Raw genomic sequence first — 17522 nt, 5'->3', positions numbered from 1 at the left:
TTGTATGTAGGAAAATCAGTAAAAAGAACAGTGACTGTAAGTTCAATAACCAACTTGAAGGAAGATATTAATTTAACAATTATGAATTTGTAAAAGAGAGAATGAAAAATCCACATTTAAATATTATTAAATAATATGAATTTTAAATTGATATAGATATTTTGTATGGTACAGATAATGTTGGAATACAGAACTATATATGCATATAAATTGAAACATGTATTTAAGTGTGTTAGAATTTAAGTACCAAAAAAGGATTCCAGAAATTAGAAAATGAAATAAGTGAAAATACAGCAATAAATTACGATAAAATTGCTCCTCAATCACAGTTATTTTCCAGTCATGACTAATCCATAACATTAGGAGATCCACAAATATTATTAAATCCATAAATTCATATTTTATTAGATTACTTTAACGGAAGTTGAGGCAATATAAATTATGAGGGTAAGGTTAAAGCAGTTCTTTGCCCCTTTTCCTGTTTGACAATTTCTATTCCTTCTTAACTTAAAAAAAGAAATCTAATTATAGGAAGTAGATCACTAAACAGTTGAAACTCCTGACTTACACTCTCCTGAGTGCACACCATGCCTGATCTAAATTGCTGATTCTTTTCCTAGATAAAAAGAAGTAACAATGAAGAATTAAGCAGTTAAAAAGTGATTAGCTCTCTACCCATAACAGACCCCTTTGCAACCCTGCAGGCAGATCATGCAGACAAGATAATGTCTGAAGAAAAAGTCAGCCAGTTTCCATGTAATGGAGAATAATGCAGAACCCAACCTCCTTCCTTGATTCACTGGTTAACACACACAAAAAAACCCAACCCCTTGACCGCCTGTTCCCTTTAAAAACTGCTTTGACTGAGCAAAATCTTTGAATTTGGTCTCTGGACCTGAGTCCACTGTCTCCCCATATTGCTGGCTTTTTGACTAAAGCACCTTTCCTTTCTACCGACACTTGCTTCTTGAACTCCTGGCATATGAGCAGAGAGCAGCCAAACTTAAGTTTGGTTACAAAAGTTCTGTTACAAGTTTGGTTACAAAAAACGTTTTAGTTACAAAAGTTCTGTTAAGTAACTGAAAGGGGGAAAATAATTAAACAAATTAGATGTATTATACTATACTGAAGCTTGATTTCCATTAGACATGATTTCTTTTATTTTAATTCTTTTTTATGCTAGTCCTTTAACACAAATTTGTTTTCTTTTTCTTAATGGAGAAGTTTGTCAGTCTCTTAAAAAAAACAAAAAACAAAAAAAAAAAAGCTAAAAATAATCTAATATGCTTAGATAACCTAGAGATATTTGAAGCAAGGAAATTAAAGTATTCCTGGAATATAGTCACTGAATTTTATTTTCAGTAGGCACACTTCTGTTTTTATATTTGATTTGAGTATAACCTATTGCCACTATACTTTTTTTTCCCCCCTTTTATTTTCTTATTCAATTATTGATGGGAAAAATCACCTTTTAAAAACCTTGTTTATTATTTTTTTTCTATGATGAACATGTACTCAAAAAGGAGGAGAGATTTTGTATTGATATCTTTTCATTTCAAGTGTCCTTTGTTAGGAAAGGACATTAATAAAGTGTATTTATATTCAAGTGTTGCATTATTTACATAGTAAATGGCCATTCAAGTTTATATAATCTGAATTTTGAGGACATCAAACCATGTGTTAAATATGTGTAGGAATGGTTTTATATAAATTGCTGTCCAATCTCTAAGAAATATTTCTAGTTTGGTTCTGCTTACTTCTCTCTTGGTCAAGGAGCAAATGTGCACATTTACTTGTATTATTAAATGAGTGCTTCATCTAATTATTTTTTTCTTTCTGCAGGAAAGTGTTACAGTCACTAACATTATAGATGAAGAAACTGAGGTTTACAAAACTCTAGAATTTGGCAAGGGCAGTGAAGATGAGATCTGACTTCTAAATTTATATTTTACCATATATTTTACTATACAATAAACTGTCTCCCATAATAACAGCTCATACTTATTAAGCATCTACCAAGTACTAGAAATTGTTCTGTGTTTTCAATGTCTGTGCTCTCCAAAGACTCCTGTGATCGAATAATTTGGGATCACAACTTTCTATTAGAAGAAAAAGCCCCCATGGTAGGGAAACAATAGGACATTACAGTGAGAGAGTATTAAAAATATCTATAGAATTTGGTGGCTTCCCAGGTGTGTCACAGGTAAAGAATCTGCCTGTCATTGCAGAATACATGTGTTTGACCCCTAGATTGGGAAAATCCCACGGAGAAGGAAATGGCAACCCACTCCAGTGTTCTTGTCTGGAGCCTGTCAGGCTACACTCCATGAGATTGCAAAGAGTTGGACATAACTTAGTTACTGAGCACACATGCATGCACAGAATTTGGGCTTATTTTTCTGATTTGGGTGATTTTCAGGGAGATTTAAAGGAGTAGGGTTGGTTCTGGATTAAGTGCTGTCAGAAAGTGGGGATAATTCTATGATTGGTTATCTTACTGATTCTTGCAAATCTTATCTAAAAGGAAGGAAAGCTAGAATTAGGCCAAACTATAACTGGTAAAGACAAAATAGTATCCAATGGTCAGGATAAAGAAATACTTGTGGTCATCCAATCCCCATCCCCCGCGAGTTTGTTGAACATCTTTACGATCATTGAACACTTCATTGGGTAGATTGCTTATCTCTATTTTGCATAGCTCTTCTTCTGAAGTTTTATCTTGATTCTTTATATGAAAGTTTTCCTCCATTACCTTGTTTTGCCTGATTCTCTATTTTTATTTCTATGTATTGGGTTAGTCATTTATGTTTCTCAATTTTGGAGAAGTGGCCTTTTGTAGGATATGTCCTTTAGGGCTGAGCAGCACATTCTGTTTTGTTAATCAAAGATATATGCTCTATGGGTTTTGCCTATGTGGGCTGAGTTGACCCTTCTGTTGTGATGGGCAAACTCCTGTAAATGTGCTGGTAATCATGGGATGGACCTTGGCCTGGATGGATATTGGGCCCTGCCTCATGTAGAGTCAACTGGCTGCTGGGGGATGAGGCTTGGTTCCCATACAGCTATCAACATGGTCTGGAAGTCTTGGTCCTGGCACCAGCCCACTAGTAGGTTGAGTTAGGTCCCGTCTTGCCTGACTGTGGGGGCCCAGGGGAAGTACCAGTGATATGCTGGCTTGCTAGTGTGAGCTGAGTACTGTGGTCGCTGGCGGGAGATCTGAGTGTTCCAGTGCTCATACTCTGCTTGCTGGTGGGCAGGGCTGGCTCCTGGGGTGACCAGAGGTCTTGTGCCTATGGATGTGTAGCCTGCTGGTGTGGCTATATCCGCATGAATCTGACTGATTGGTATGAGGACTCCCAGGATTGGTGCTGACCAGCTAGTGTATGGGTCCAGGTCCTGGCTCTCGTAAGCTGGAGGGAAGACTCCAAAATAGTGCTTTTGAGCACCAATGTCCTTATGGGACACTGAGCTCCCCAATATATCTGCCACTAGTGTCTGTGTTCCCAAAGTGAGTCTCACTGCCTCCTGCCTCTCCAGGAGACTCTCTAAGGTCAGCATGTGTGTCTGACCTGGAACTTTTCAAATTATTGCCTCTGTGTGGGTCTCAAAGTATGCAATATATTGTGTACTCACGAGAGGTGAATTCAGGGTCTTCCTACTCTGCCATCTTGGCCACTCTCTCTCATATTGTTTTGTAATTGCTTTCTATATCTTAACAGCTTGAATAGTATAAATGATACTAGAATTCTTGTCCTATTTATGACCTCAATGGAAATTTTCTAACAATGTGTTCTTTGTTCAATTAGTTACTAATTCACTTAACAAATATTCAATCTGCACATTGTAGGTATTTACCTTTTAATATAGAGGAGCCTGACAGGCTACAGTCCATGGGATCACAAGAGTTGGACACTACTTTGCAACTAAACTATAACCACCATGGTCAACTATATATAGACAATATATGTCCCCTTCAACAGCAAAGAAATCAAACCAGTCAATCTAAAGGGAAATCAACCCTGAATACTTGCTGGAAGGACAGATGCTGAAGCTGAAACTCCAGTATTTTGGTCATCTGATGTGAACAGCTGACTCATTGGAAAAGTCCTTGATTCTGGAAATATTGAGGGCAGAAGGAGAAGAGGGCATCAGAGGATGAGATGACTGAATGGCATCACCAATGTAATGAACATGAGCTTGAGCAAACTTTGGGAGATGGTGAGGGACAGAGAAGCCTGGTGTGCTGCTGTCCATGAGGTCATAAAGAGTCAGACATGACTGGGCAATTGAACAACATAGACAAAAGTGTTATATATTTTGCCTTACTATTTTGAATAAGTGATGCCAAATTTCATAAACAGTTGAGTTATTACTTATACGATTACACCAAATATAATTTTATTCTAGTTCCATCTTTACATTTCCAGAATACACATGAATTCTAAAATGCAATACATTACTTTACTATAATAATGGAATTAATCTGAAATCTGTTTGGTGATATTTATTTAGGGCTTTTTCTCCTTTATACATGAATTTATTTGTAGAAATTCCTCTATGCAGTTTCAACTTCTGACTTACATATTAGGTTGATTCAAGGAATTATGATTGTTTGTTAAGAATTGCAAAGTATTTGAGATTTTTACCTTACTTGCAACCCAAGAAGTTAGCTTGCTCCAGTTTAATAGATTCTGACAGAAGACAGGAGACTTCTAGTCTTGTCTTTTGTCAGTGACAAAAAATAAGCATTACTTACAATAATAGCATTAGCCAGAGTGCCATTATTGTGTTTCTTCCTTGAGCTCCAGTTTCCACAGGGTAATAAGAGGACAGCCAGGTGATACTTAGTGTGGTGTGTTACAGAAGAAACTTGAATTTAGGGAGTCCAATCTTATTAAGAAGACTGCTAGCGCATCATGCATGCACAACTGCTCCAGAGGGAGAACTTATTTTTGTTTTACTGAACAGTAAATAGAGGTCCTTCAGTAGTGACCTGTGTTTCTATCTTCCAAAGCTGCTTGCCCTACAAATATCTTTGAAAATCTCGTCTGAAGCAAGCAAAACGTTTCAGAACAGTTGCAAGCTTTCCATTGACTATACAGATTGCTTTACATGGTTTCAGTACACATGATTAGTTTTATAGTCCTGCACTACTGTGTAAAGTGAGGATTACACAAATACATACACATGCACAAAGAATGAATCTTAGAACTTTCATCAAATTTTAAAATGTGACCTAAAATCAATACATATTTTCATAGTTGTTTTATTGTTTGCTGACATTTTTTTTCTTATTGCACATCTCCATTTGTGAGTTCATAAATTTGTTTCATCTCATATTTACATGTAGTACAATTTTCAAGGCAAAATTCTATTAGTGACATTTATTTTGTTCTTATTTTCCCTATTTTTAAATAAACTAGAATGAATTTTTACTTATTTCTTTCATGCAATAAATTTGGCTCTATTCCATAACTGACAATAGATACTATCCTTGTTGTACTGGGAAAATCTGGGCCAAAATTAGTTTTAAGGCCTTTGATAGTATCTGAAAAAAAAAAATGTAATTCTGTGCTTCTCAAAGGAATGAACTATTACCATTGGGGTCACATGATGGCAATCCTGGCATGAAGATATACAACTATATCAGTAGCTTTACATAAAAGTGAGGTTTTATTTTTTAAACACATATTGTTTTCACTAGTAAAACATTCACACATATGATCCAGAATAGAAAAACTTCATGAAAATATTTTTACATCATTAAAAGTTATATTTATTTCAAATAATATAAAATCATGGAAAATATTTATTATGTTATTGCTGTTGTTCAGTCCCTTTGTCATGTCTGACTCTCTGTGATTTCATGAACTGTAGCATGCCAGACTCCTATATCCTCCACTATCTCCCAGAATTTGCTTAAATTCATGTCAGCTGAGTCAGTGTTGCCATCTAACCATCACATCCTCTTCCATCCCTTTCTCTTTTTGCCTTCAATCTTTCCCAGCATCAGAGTCTTTTCCAGTGAGTCAGCTCTTTGCATCAGGTGTCCAAACTATTGGAGCTTCAGTATCAGCATCAGTCCTTCCAATTAATATTCATAGTTGGCTTCCTTTAGGATTGGCTAGTTTGGTCTCTTTGCACTCCAAGGGACTCTTAAAAGTCTTCTCGAGCATCACAATTCAAAGGCATCAATTCTTTGGCCCTCAGACTTTTTTATGGTCCAACTCTCACATTCATTCAAAAATGGCTACTGGAAAATCCATAGCTTGACTATATGGACCTTTGTTGGTGGAGTGGTCTCTCTGTCTTTTAATACACTGTCAAGGTTTGTCATAGCTTTTCTTACTAGTGTATAAAAAGCAAGATATACTGTGTGTGTATTATAACTATTATTATAAGTACTGTATGGAAAAGATTGAAAGAGAATAAACCAAAATTGTGAAACAGTTGTGTTAAAGTGAAGATACAGTGGGGAATTTTTACAAACATTTTCTTTAGTGTCAATTGCATTTTTATGTAAAAAATAGAGCACTTTTATAAAAAAAAAGAAATTAATATATGTTGGCTTTTCATTTTATTAACACTAATAAAAATCCTAATAATTTGAGCATATAGAAAAATGGATACAAGCATCACCAGTTGATGTCAAAGACTTCCAAGCTCCACCCTTCACCATTGTCTGTTTTTAAATATAATCTTTATTGTAATATAGTTGATTTACAGTGTTGTGTTAGTTTCAAGTGTACAGAAAAGTAAATCCATTACATATACACATATATCCAGCCTTTTTTTAGATTCTTTTCCCCCTATAGGTCACTAATGGGTATTGAATAGAGTTCCCTGTCTTTACTAGTTGTCTATTTTATATATGTTGTGGTGTGTTTAGTCACTCAGTCGTGTCCGACTCTTTGCAACCACATTGACCGTGGCCCTCCAGTCTTCTCTGTCCATAGGGATTCTCCAGGCAGGAGTACTGGAGTGGGCTGCCATGCCCTCCTTCAGGGGATCTTCCCAACCCCAGGACTGAACCTTCTCCCAAATTGCAGGCGATTCTTTCTGTCTGAGCCACCCACCAAGAAAGCCCGTTTTATATATAGTAGGTATGTATATGTCAATAACAGTCTCCCGATTCATCCCACAACCCCTTCTCCCTTGGTATCCATACCTTTGTTCTCTAAGTCTGTGCCTCTATTCCTGCTTTGCATATAAGATCATCTATACAATTTTTCTAGATTTCACCTATATTTATTAATGTATGATATATATATATATATATATTCTTTCTGGCTTACTTCACTCTAGCATCTAGGTCCATCCTTGTCTCTGCAAATGCCAGAATTTTGTTCCTTTTTATGGTTGAGTAAATTCCACTGTATGTATGTATCATATCTTCTTTGCATCTATCTTTTCATTTTTTTTTCCCCTGTATATATGGCCAGGAGTGGAATTGCTGGATTGGATGGTAGCTGTATTTTTAGTTTTTTAAGGAACCGCCATACAATTCTCCATAGTAGCTATAACAATTTACATTCTCACCAACAGTGTGGGTGAATTCTTTTTTTTCCACATCCTCTTCAGCATTTACTGTTTGTAGATTTTTTGATGATGGCCATTCTGACCAGTGTGAGGTGATACTTCATTGCTGTTTTGATTTGCATTTCTCTAATAATAAGCGATGTTAAGCATCTTTTTACATGCTAACTTCATGAAATTTTAAAATAAAACAAGAAAGATAATTTGAAAATTTGTATATGTGTCAGGAAATTTAGATTATATTCTTTACCTTTACTAGTGAGTTTTTTCTTTCCTTTTCACTATCACTGATGATAACATGTTGCAAAGATTTAGAAAATCTATATTCCAATTACTAGATTTCTTTATTTTTCTTCCCATGTCTTCATTATAAAATTTTTGGAATTATATATCTAGAATTTATTGTATCACAGTTAGTTTTCCTTGTAGGAGCAAGCTGTTATATACTAAGTTAGTATATATGCCATATTGCTTAGCAAATTGTTGATCTGGCAATATGGGGTTTACTAAATTCTAGATGGATATATAGGGCTGCTGTGACCTCCATTCGAGAGGGTCAGAAGCATCTGAGTAGAGTTTCTTGAAGAAAAGTTGCTGCTACTGAAATGCTATGGATGGAGTGTGAGAGAGAGAGATGTCAGAGTTATGTTGTTCAGATATTCTAAAAGGAAAGAATGGAAGATGCACTAGCTAATATTAATTATGAAATTCCCATGTTAATAAAAGTAGGACTATAGCAATAGGTTGCATTGAGTCTATCAGAAGAACAGTTTATGGAAATGATGATGATAAAATGTCTTTTTAGAGAATGCCCCATGCCCTTGTCCCTTCAGGCTTTGTTGCTTATTGGAAAAAAGAGATGGCAAGAAGCCTAGATTTGGACTTTTTTATTTCTTTACATCTATATGCACTTTGGTAAGTCAATTAATCATCTTATAAATTATTTTCTTCCTTTAGTTAGTGGAAAATATCTGTTTTTTTTTTTTATAAATTCATCAACTGGATAAAAGGAAATAAAGTATCTAAAAAATGTCTTAAAAAAGTAAAGTACTATTGTCGTTGATTTATTATATTGCTATTTGGAGAGAGCCTCTTGTTAAAATTTGACCAATATTACTAGATGATCAAATTAACATTAGAGTTCACAGTAAGTTTTATGTGATTCAGTCTGAAAAGTTTAGCAGAATACTGATTAGTGCTTATTGTTGAGCTTGGCAGTTAATAGCACCCTAAAATATACTATTAATACTTCAAAAACTGAATATATATATATATATATATATATATATATATATATATATATATATTTGGCAATATGTTTTGACAAGCTGGCATTTAGTTATTTTCAACTGGTTGAGCATGGCTAAAATTGCAAGTTATTATTCTTTTTTCAGGAAGATTAAAAAGCTTTTGGAACATTTTTAGTCAAAATCATAGATTTTTATTTCAACTAGTCTAATTAGCTAATGGGGCATGCTCTAGTGATAAGCTGAATGATCAAAGAGCAAAATAACAGGAAGGCAAAAATATATCTCCTAGCAGTTACTCCATTAGATATTTTAGTCTTTGTCATATATTTCCAGACATTCATGTCTAAATGACTATTTTATGTTAAAAATGGCTTCATTTTATATATATTTACATATTAACTGTTTTTGAAGATGATTTGCATTATGTCTGGATGTCAAAGAGACTAGTATGTTAAGTGTTATTTTGATGTTACAGTTTCTACAAAATGTAATTTAATGTTACACTCTTTTTAAAAAATATTTCTATTGGCATATAATTGCTATACAATATCATGTTAGTTTCTGCTGTACAATGAAGTGAATCAGCTATATATGTATATACATATATTCCCTCTCCTGTGGACCTCCCTCCCATCCCTGATCCCATCTGTCTAGGTCATCAGAGAACATCAAGCTGAGCTTCCTGTTTTTTATAGCAAATTCCCACTAACTATCTATTTAACACATGATAGTATATGAATAAGACTTAGCAACTAAACAAGTGTGCAATAGCCAGGGCATGGAAACAACCTAAATGGATAAAGAAGATGTGGTACATATGTACAAAGAAATATAACTCCACTGAAAGGAATTAAATAGGGTCATTTGTGGAGAAGTGGATGGACTTAGAGTCTGTCATACAGAGTTAAGTAAGTCAGAAAGGGAAAAACAAATATTATATATTAACACATACATGTGGAATCTAGAAGAATGGTACAGATGAACCTATTTCCAGGGCAGGAATAGAGACACAAATGTAGAGAACATACATATTGACACAGAGGTGGAAGGAGAGGGTGAAACAATTGGGAACTTAAGATGATCAAGTATTGAATTCTTATGTATAAAATAATTTGGAGAATAATTACATGAGGCTGGAAAAGTTTAATTCTTCAAGGATCTTATTATTTATAATAAACATGGCTGTTAACCAACTTCCTGCTTCAAGACCTGTATTAAATCATAGTAGAAACTCCTAATAGTGCTTATAGTGATAAACATGTAATAGTTTTATACATTATAAAATTCATTCTAATAATAAATATTATTGAATTCATTTATCCATGTGAAGTCCCCTCTTAACATAGTTTCAAATGCCTTTTCATATAATCTCCAGTACATTTAACTGTTAAATTGTTGTACTCTGATGATTCATTTTGAAGTAATTTTTAACTTTTTTTCCAAAAGTTAATTAATTCTCCAGAAGTTAATTAATTCTGCAGAAGTTAATTAATTCCATAATTAATATGATTAACTCTGCATGAAAATAGCCAGGTTACTATAGAGCTGTCATAAGAGTCCATCTATTATTTACAATAAATATCAAATTTATAGTCATTCTTTATTATACTTTTAATCAACATTATCCACAATATAAGAAAAGTAAGATGGAATTTTGCAGTTAAAATCCTCAATTTAGTTGGAAAACTGTGTCTTGCTATGAATTTAAATAGATGTAGAATTAAATAGTTAACATAAATTAATTACTGGCAAGATGGAAAATATTTTAACTTGAAATTTTCATATTCAATCATTAAGCAAATATTTATCAAGTGTAATTGTGGCATTGGAGATAGAAAGTAAGACAGAAAATGTCCTTATATCTGTGGACCTTTTAATCTACTGAAAGGGAAAGAAAACCAATAGTGAATAGATAAATAAGATAATTTTAGTTAATGTCAAATTCTGTGAAGAAAAGAATCCAAGACTATAGAGTGATTAATAAAGGGAGAATCATACACATATCTTGGGCTCCAAGAAAAGAGCTGGGCTCCAAGCAAAGTGTTTCAGTAAGAAGCCTTGGTATGCCAAAGAAACAAGCAGAAAACCATTGTGAAAGTGAAAGTGTTAGTCACTCAGTCTTATCTGACTCTGTGTGACCCCACAGACTGGGACCCACCAGGCTTCTCTGTCTGTGGAATTTTCCGGGCAAGAATACTGGAGTGGGTTGCCATTTCTTCTCCAGGGGAATCTTTCCTACCAGGGATCTAACCTGGGTTTCCTGCATTGCAAGCAGATTCTTTACTGTCTAAGCTATCAGGGAAGCAGAAAATTAGGCATTTAAAGGGGCTTCCCCAGTGACTCAGCAGTAGAGAATCTGCCTGCAAAGCAGAAGATTTAGGTTGGGTCCCTGGGTCAAAAAGATTCCCTGAAGTAGGGCATGGCAGCCCACTCCAGTATTCTTGCCTGTAGAATCCCATGGACAGAGAAGCCTGGTGGGCTACAGTCCATGGAGTTGCAAAGAGTCGGACACAACTGTAGTGACTGTGCACACACGCAGGCAAGCATTAACAGATGGGACCAGAAACACTCTAGGGACAGGTCCCTGTGAACTTTTTACTTTTGGTAAGGGATTTGGAACTTTTTTCTAAATGTATAGGAAGCTCCTGGAGAGTTCAAGAACAGTGGTAATATTATTTGTTTTAATTTTTAAATAAACTCATCCTGCTGCTGTGGGAAGCATAGATTGGAGGTGGGCAAGAGCAGAAGCAGAGACTATGAAACTATTTGTAACAGCATCAGTAATAATTATATTTGAGTATTTACTATTGCGAAGAATGGCATTATCTCATTTAAACTCAAAATAGCCCATATTTTAAGTTCTGCTATTAGTGACAATTTAGAAGTGAAGCCATGAAGGCACAGAAGAATTAAACAAATTGTTCTGGATCCCACAGCTACCATGTGGTGGAGCCCAAGCAAACCTAAGCAGTCTGACACCACAGTCTTCCTCACCACTACACGGTGCTCATATCTACAGAATGTACAGTCAGTAGATTTGGCTAAACCCAACGAGCAATATTAAAATCTTCCAAAATAAACTTCTTATCATGTGAAAACCAATTTTGGCAGAAAATGCTGGGGAAAAAAAAAAAAAAAAAAAAAGCTAAGAATATTTATAGCAATGAAGAATAAGATGAGATAGTCAATAACCAAATATTAAAATTTGGGGGACAAGTTGTTCTCTTACAAAAGCTTTCCCTTGTCTATTTTTTAAAATAGCATTTATGTATCTCACCTCTATTTTTCTTGTAATCATTTCTTTTGAACCACATATGGATTCAGAATGCTAGATTATTTGGAACATTTTTTGATATGGAAATTTCAGTGATCTCATCTTAAAGCCTAGAGTTCAACATAGAAATTCTTCACATATAAATATTAAAATATATTCTTACTCCAAAGACTCTTCAGCCAAGAATTTTCATTTTAAGGCACTTCTAAAAATAAAACAAAATTTGGATGAAGGTTACAAAGCATACTTTTTGTGGTAATGACAAGTGGGAAAGGGGTGGTGAATGACTAACACAAGTTCATTAAAAATGACCCAATAAGGTTTAGTCATCCCTGCCAGGAAATATGCCTTCAGACAAATCGAAAATAAGCCACAAAGCTCTGAGTGCTTAGTAGCCTGATGATACACATCTGCAAGTTAACTAAGTGACAAGCTAACTAAATGGCCAAAAATTTGCCCATTCACTTTGGCCCTGCTAAACCTGATAATATGGGTCTCTACACAAATGATTTGGACACAGTGAATGGTAATAATTGTGGAGATGGTTAAGTAGATTGGTTCTATCCTTCCAGCCTTTGCCTGGGAAATAGATTCTGGTGAATTTTTCTGAAATACTGTCTGAAGAGATTCACTAAGTTTTTTTGTTTTTTTTTTTTTTTTAACATAAAGAAATGAGGAAAATTTTAATATATATCCCAATCCCAAGACTGACAACAAGACCACCATCTTTTATAGCTATTTTGTGTTATTTACTTTTTGGTTAATTCATGCTCCAAAAGCATTTAACTTTTTCTTTCTTTCTTTCTTTCTTTTTTTTTATGAAGTAAAATAGAGTTAATTATATGCCAACATATATATGCACATAATAAATCAATATTTTAAATATGATTCAAAATTTCTATGTCTTTTTATATCAACTACAGGTTTTTTCTATTTTACATTTTAATGAATTTCACTCATTTTCCCTCCCCTCACCCCCACCTCCAGATACTCAAATTTTCAAAATAAATATACTCCAAGTTTGGATATTAAACCATATCTAATGTACATAGAAACTAAAACTTTATATGAGAGAAGGAAATGGCAACCCATTCCAGTATTCTTGCTTGGAATATTCCATGTGCAGAAGAGTCTGGTGGGCTGTGTAGTCCATAGGGTCTCACAGAGTCAAACATGACTGAAGAACTTTGCACACACACACGCACACACACACACACACACACACACACACTCACACACATCTTCTAAATAAGTATTCATTTAAAATGGTAGTATGTAAAAATTTTCTGATAATATTAATCTATTTTTCTTATAAGCTTGAAGCAATGTGTGATTTCATAGGACAGCTCAACCAATTTTATTGACCAAATCTTAGACATTTATATCAGCCATTAACAAATAATCTAGGAATTCTTTATACCTTCTGAAAGATAGTTATGGGGTCCCTCTCTTATGCTCCGACTCTAGAAGCCACAGGCAAATTGTAAAATGCCATTAAGACTGAGGAACAAGATATATTTTTTCACACTGTTTGAAAGATCTACTACCCACACAATTTCAGAAATTTCTGTGCTTTTCAAGTTGGCAAGAAAAGGTTATGTTCAATTATCTTTAAGGAAACCAATGGATTCAGTAATTGACAGGTAAATTAAATGATAATTATTTAAATAATAATTAATAATGGTGCTGTTTTTAAAATGACACAAAATGTTAGTCCTTTGAAACATACTTTAGTGAGTAAAGAAACAGAAAAAAAAAATAGAAGTAAAAGTTTACATAATATTTTTAAGGCATTATTTTCCTTAAAAACAGTACTTATAATTAAATTAAAAATAATATTGTTCATTATACCCTCTCAAGGCATTATTATTTTGGGATTGGTTTTAAAGCAGAGAAAGTGAAATTGTGTTCATCCAAACTATAGTTGTAAAATTCTTTGGCCATATAGAGTTATTAAACCTAAAAAGAACTGGACTACATTAAAAAAAAAAAAAAAAAAAAAAAACACCTCTCCAGTTCAGGTCAGTTCAGTTGCTCAGTCCTGTCCGACTCTTTGTGATCCCATGGACTGCAGCATGCCAGGCCTCCCTATCCATCACCAACTCCCAGAACTTCCTCAAGCTCATGTCCATCGAGTTGGTGATGCCATCCAACCATCTTATCCCCTATTGTCCCTTTCTCCTCCTGCCTTCAATCTTTCCCAGCATCAGGTTCTTTTCAAATGATTCAGTTCTTCGCTTCAGGTGACCGAAGTATTAGAGCTTCAGCTTCAGCATCAGTCCTTCCAGTGATTATTCAGGGCTTATATCCTTTAGGATGGAATGGTTAGCTCTCCTTGCAGTTCAAGGGACTTTCAAGAGTCTTCTCCAACACCACAGTTCAAAACCGTTAATTCTTCAGCACTGAACTTTGTTTATGGTCCAACTCTACATTCATAATGGCTAGTGGAAAAACCATAGCTTTGACTATATGGATCTGTTAGGTAGTTCGAATAGGAAACCAGAGTCCAAAATGTTGGTGGCTAAAAGACAAGGAAAGAAAAAGCATGTGAAAATAGAACAAAGGAAGGTCCAAGGACTGGAGTGAGGACTTTGGGTAGAACAGCACTCCTGACTAAGCCCAATTTGCATGGAGGCAGGCCCAGGGGGGGAAGAAAAAAACATATAAAAAGAGGAGCCAAAGGGCTTTCTCCCTCTCTCCCTCTCTCTCCCTCTCTCTCCCTCTCTCTCCCTCTCTCTCCCTCTCTCTCCCTCTCTCTCCCTCTCTCTCCCTCTCTCTCCCTCTCTCTCCCTCTCTCTCCCTCTCCTGCACATTGGGGAGCTCTTCTCTTCGCGTCTTTGGGTCAACATGCCCTCACACTTTGAAGATGGATTTTCCTGCTATCATTTAAATAAAATAGAGCTGTAACACTGAGCTGTAACACTGGTTTGTCTAAGAGCTATAACACGTCTGTCCAAGATCCGAGAGCTGTGACACGCCGAGGGGGACTTTAATGTCCATCACTCCAAATCTTTGTTGTGACGAGACAGAACCGAGGAGCACACTCTCACCTGACATCTATGGCACCGTGACTCAGATTTAACCTGGCTGAAACAACCTCCATGCAGAAGAGGGCAAGCACAGTAGGAGCCCAACTCAGCAAAGCTCCTGCGGTAGAAGCGGAATGTGAGGAAAACCCAGTACAGGGGGAAGGCCCATTGTGCTGGAAACCAGGACAGCGAAAAACGAACTCGGCAGAAAGCTCACCTGGCTCAGCCTCAGATTCCAGAAGACCTCAGGTTAAGGTAGGAGGTCCCCACTCCTATGGCTGAAGGGACATGCCTAACAAAATCTTAATTCCTTTGCAACCTCTCATTTCTTGTTTCCTTGAACCCCCCACAAACAGGCGGGCGGCAGTGGACGCAATTGAGGGACTCTGGAGAGGCTACTCTTCGGTATGTCCCAAAGGCACTATCTGCTGGCCGCAGTAGCTGCTACCCAAGCGGTGGGGGTTCTTCTGTCCTTACTCTTCTCTGTGCCAAGAATCAGACCAATGAAAACTGAGCACAGGTCAGGAATTTAGCAGGTTTTCCGGCAGGGGATTCCTTGGCACGTTTTTCCCACTGCTTTTTCCTCCTGTCCTTCAGCTCTCTCCCAGGACTTGAGCCCGGCCAAAACCCAGAATGTCTGTCTTCAGGACCTAATGAAGCTCAGGCTCTGAGGTCTTACTGCAAAAATTCAGTGAGAGACAAAGCGATAAGTAAGAGGTGGATTTGTTAGGATTCAGAGAGAAGCCATGCTTCAGGGTGTGGGTCATTGCCAAGGGCAAGGGCTCAGGACGTGGAATGTGGTCTGGTTAGGTTTTGCAAGAGGGGTGAATTCATATGCTAATGAGTGGGGTGATCATCCCAACCTTTGGGGAACCACCCACTCCTCTGTCTTTTGACAGTGACTTAGAGCTGTTCTACCATCTCTGGGTGTGTCTGTTGGCTTATAGACTGGGGATTAAGGTTTACTTGAATTTGACTTGTCATTTTAGACCCAACTGATTTTAATTGGTTTATGTTATGCCCTTGTGCTATGTCATTCTTTCAAAGGTTGTGCTCTGCTCCCCTTCCCTCCTGTCTCATGCTCCTTTCCTCAGCCCCTTCCAGGCCCACAATGTTGCCTCTACAATCTTCTGGAGGGACAACCAGAAAATAGTTGGCTTTGGGAGGGAAATACTGTATAATACCCAACCCCTTAATCCTACCCAGCACTGGTCACGCTGGAGACCTTGGGGATGCCCAAACTCCAGTCTGGGGGTCCCAGGTGGTCAACCTGACTTGATCTGCCTAGGGATCTGGTCCTTGAAAGGTTGTCACACCTCAACCTTCTCAGGGATCCGCCAGTCCCAGGGGTCCCAGGAGGTTGTCACTCTTCGACCTGCCCAGGGATTCAGTCTCCAGGAGGCTGTCACGTTTCAGCCTGCCTGGGGATCTGCACCCTGACCCGCGGATGCCTGGCTCTCAGGTTGCAACAGTTCTGGGTAGGATAAGCTTCAGAAAGACTCACCCCTAAGGAAGTCCACCCATGGAAATAGAAGGAAGCCTATTACTTGTGGGACTGTGCCCAGTCTCAGCAATAACTCAGGAGCCCAGTGAGAACCCCATTGACTTTCTGGAAAGGCTAAAAGACGCCCTCCAAAATTTTACCAATCTGGACTTAGACTCGTATGAGGGACAGGCGATTTTAAAGGACAAATTCCTGTCCCAAAGTGCATCAGATATGAGAATTAAGTTGCAACAGCTACAGTAGCAGGACCCTGCTGCCTCTTTAGATGAGATGGTCCAGACAGCCACCAATACCTTTTATAACAGAGAACAGGAGAAGGAGGCCAAGGCCCAGGAGAGGGAGAAAAGGAAAGAGACAAGGAATGCCCAGATGCTGGCCGCCCTCCAGGGAAGCCCTTTGGCACACCCCAACTTCTTGAAGGACAAAGCACGAGGAAAATGCCTAATCTGTAGACAGGCGGGGCATTGAACGAAAGAGTGTCCAAATCGTGACAAGTCTCCTAGAATGTCTTGCTACAAATGCCATCAACTGGGACATTGGGCGGCACTCTGCCCTGGGGACCCAAGAGCCTCAGGGTCAAGCGGCAAGCCTTCCCTCATGATGGTTGAAGAAGACTGAAGTGGCCCTCTCCAGTCAGCCCGCCTGTCACAGATAACCATCACGGGGCTGGAGCCAAGGGTGCAGCTGGATGTGGCAGGTAGGTCTGAGAATTTCTTGGTTGACACAGGGGCTACCTACTCTGTCTTGATCTCCTACTCTGGAGCCTTCTCCTCTCAAATTTGTGCCATTTTGGGTGCTACAGGAAAAACAACTACCAAAAGATTCACCCAAGCACTTCTTTGTTGCTGGGATGGACAAATATTTTCCCACTAGTTTCTGGTGGCCCCTGAGTGTCCTACTTCATTATTGGTAAGAGATATACTTACTAA

Source organism: Cervus elaphus, chromosome 30, assembly GCF_910594005.1.
Source record: "Cervus elaphus chromosome 30, mCerEla1.1, whole genome shotgun sequence".
In the NCBI taxonomy this organism is placed as follows: domain Eukaryota; kingdom Metazoa; phylum Chordata; class Mammalia; order Artiodactyla; family Cervidae; genus Cervus; species Cervus elaphus.
Note: the sequence above shows the minus strand (reverse complement) of the source record.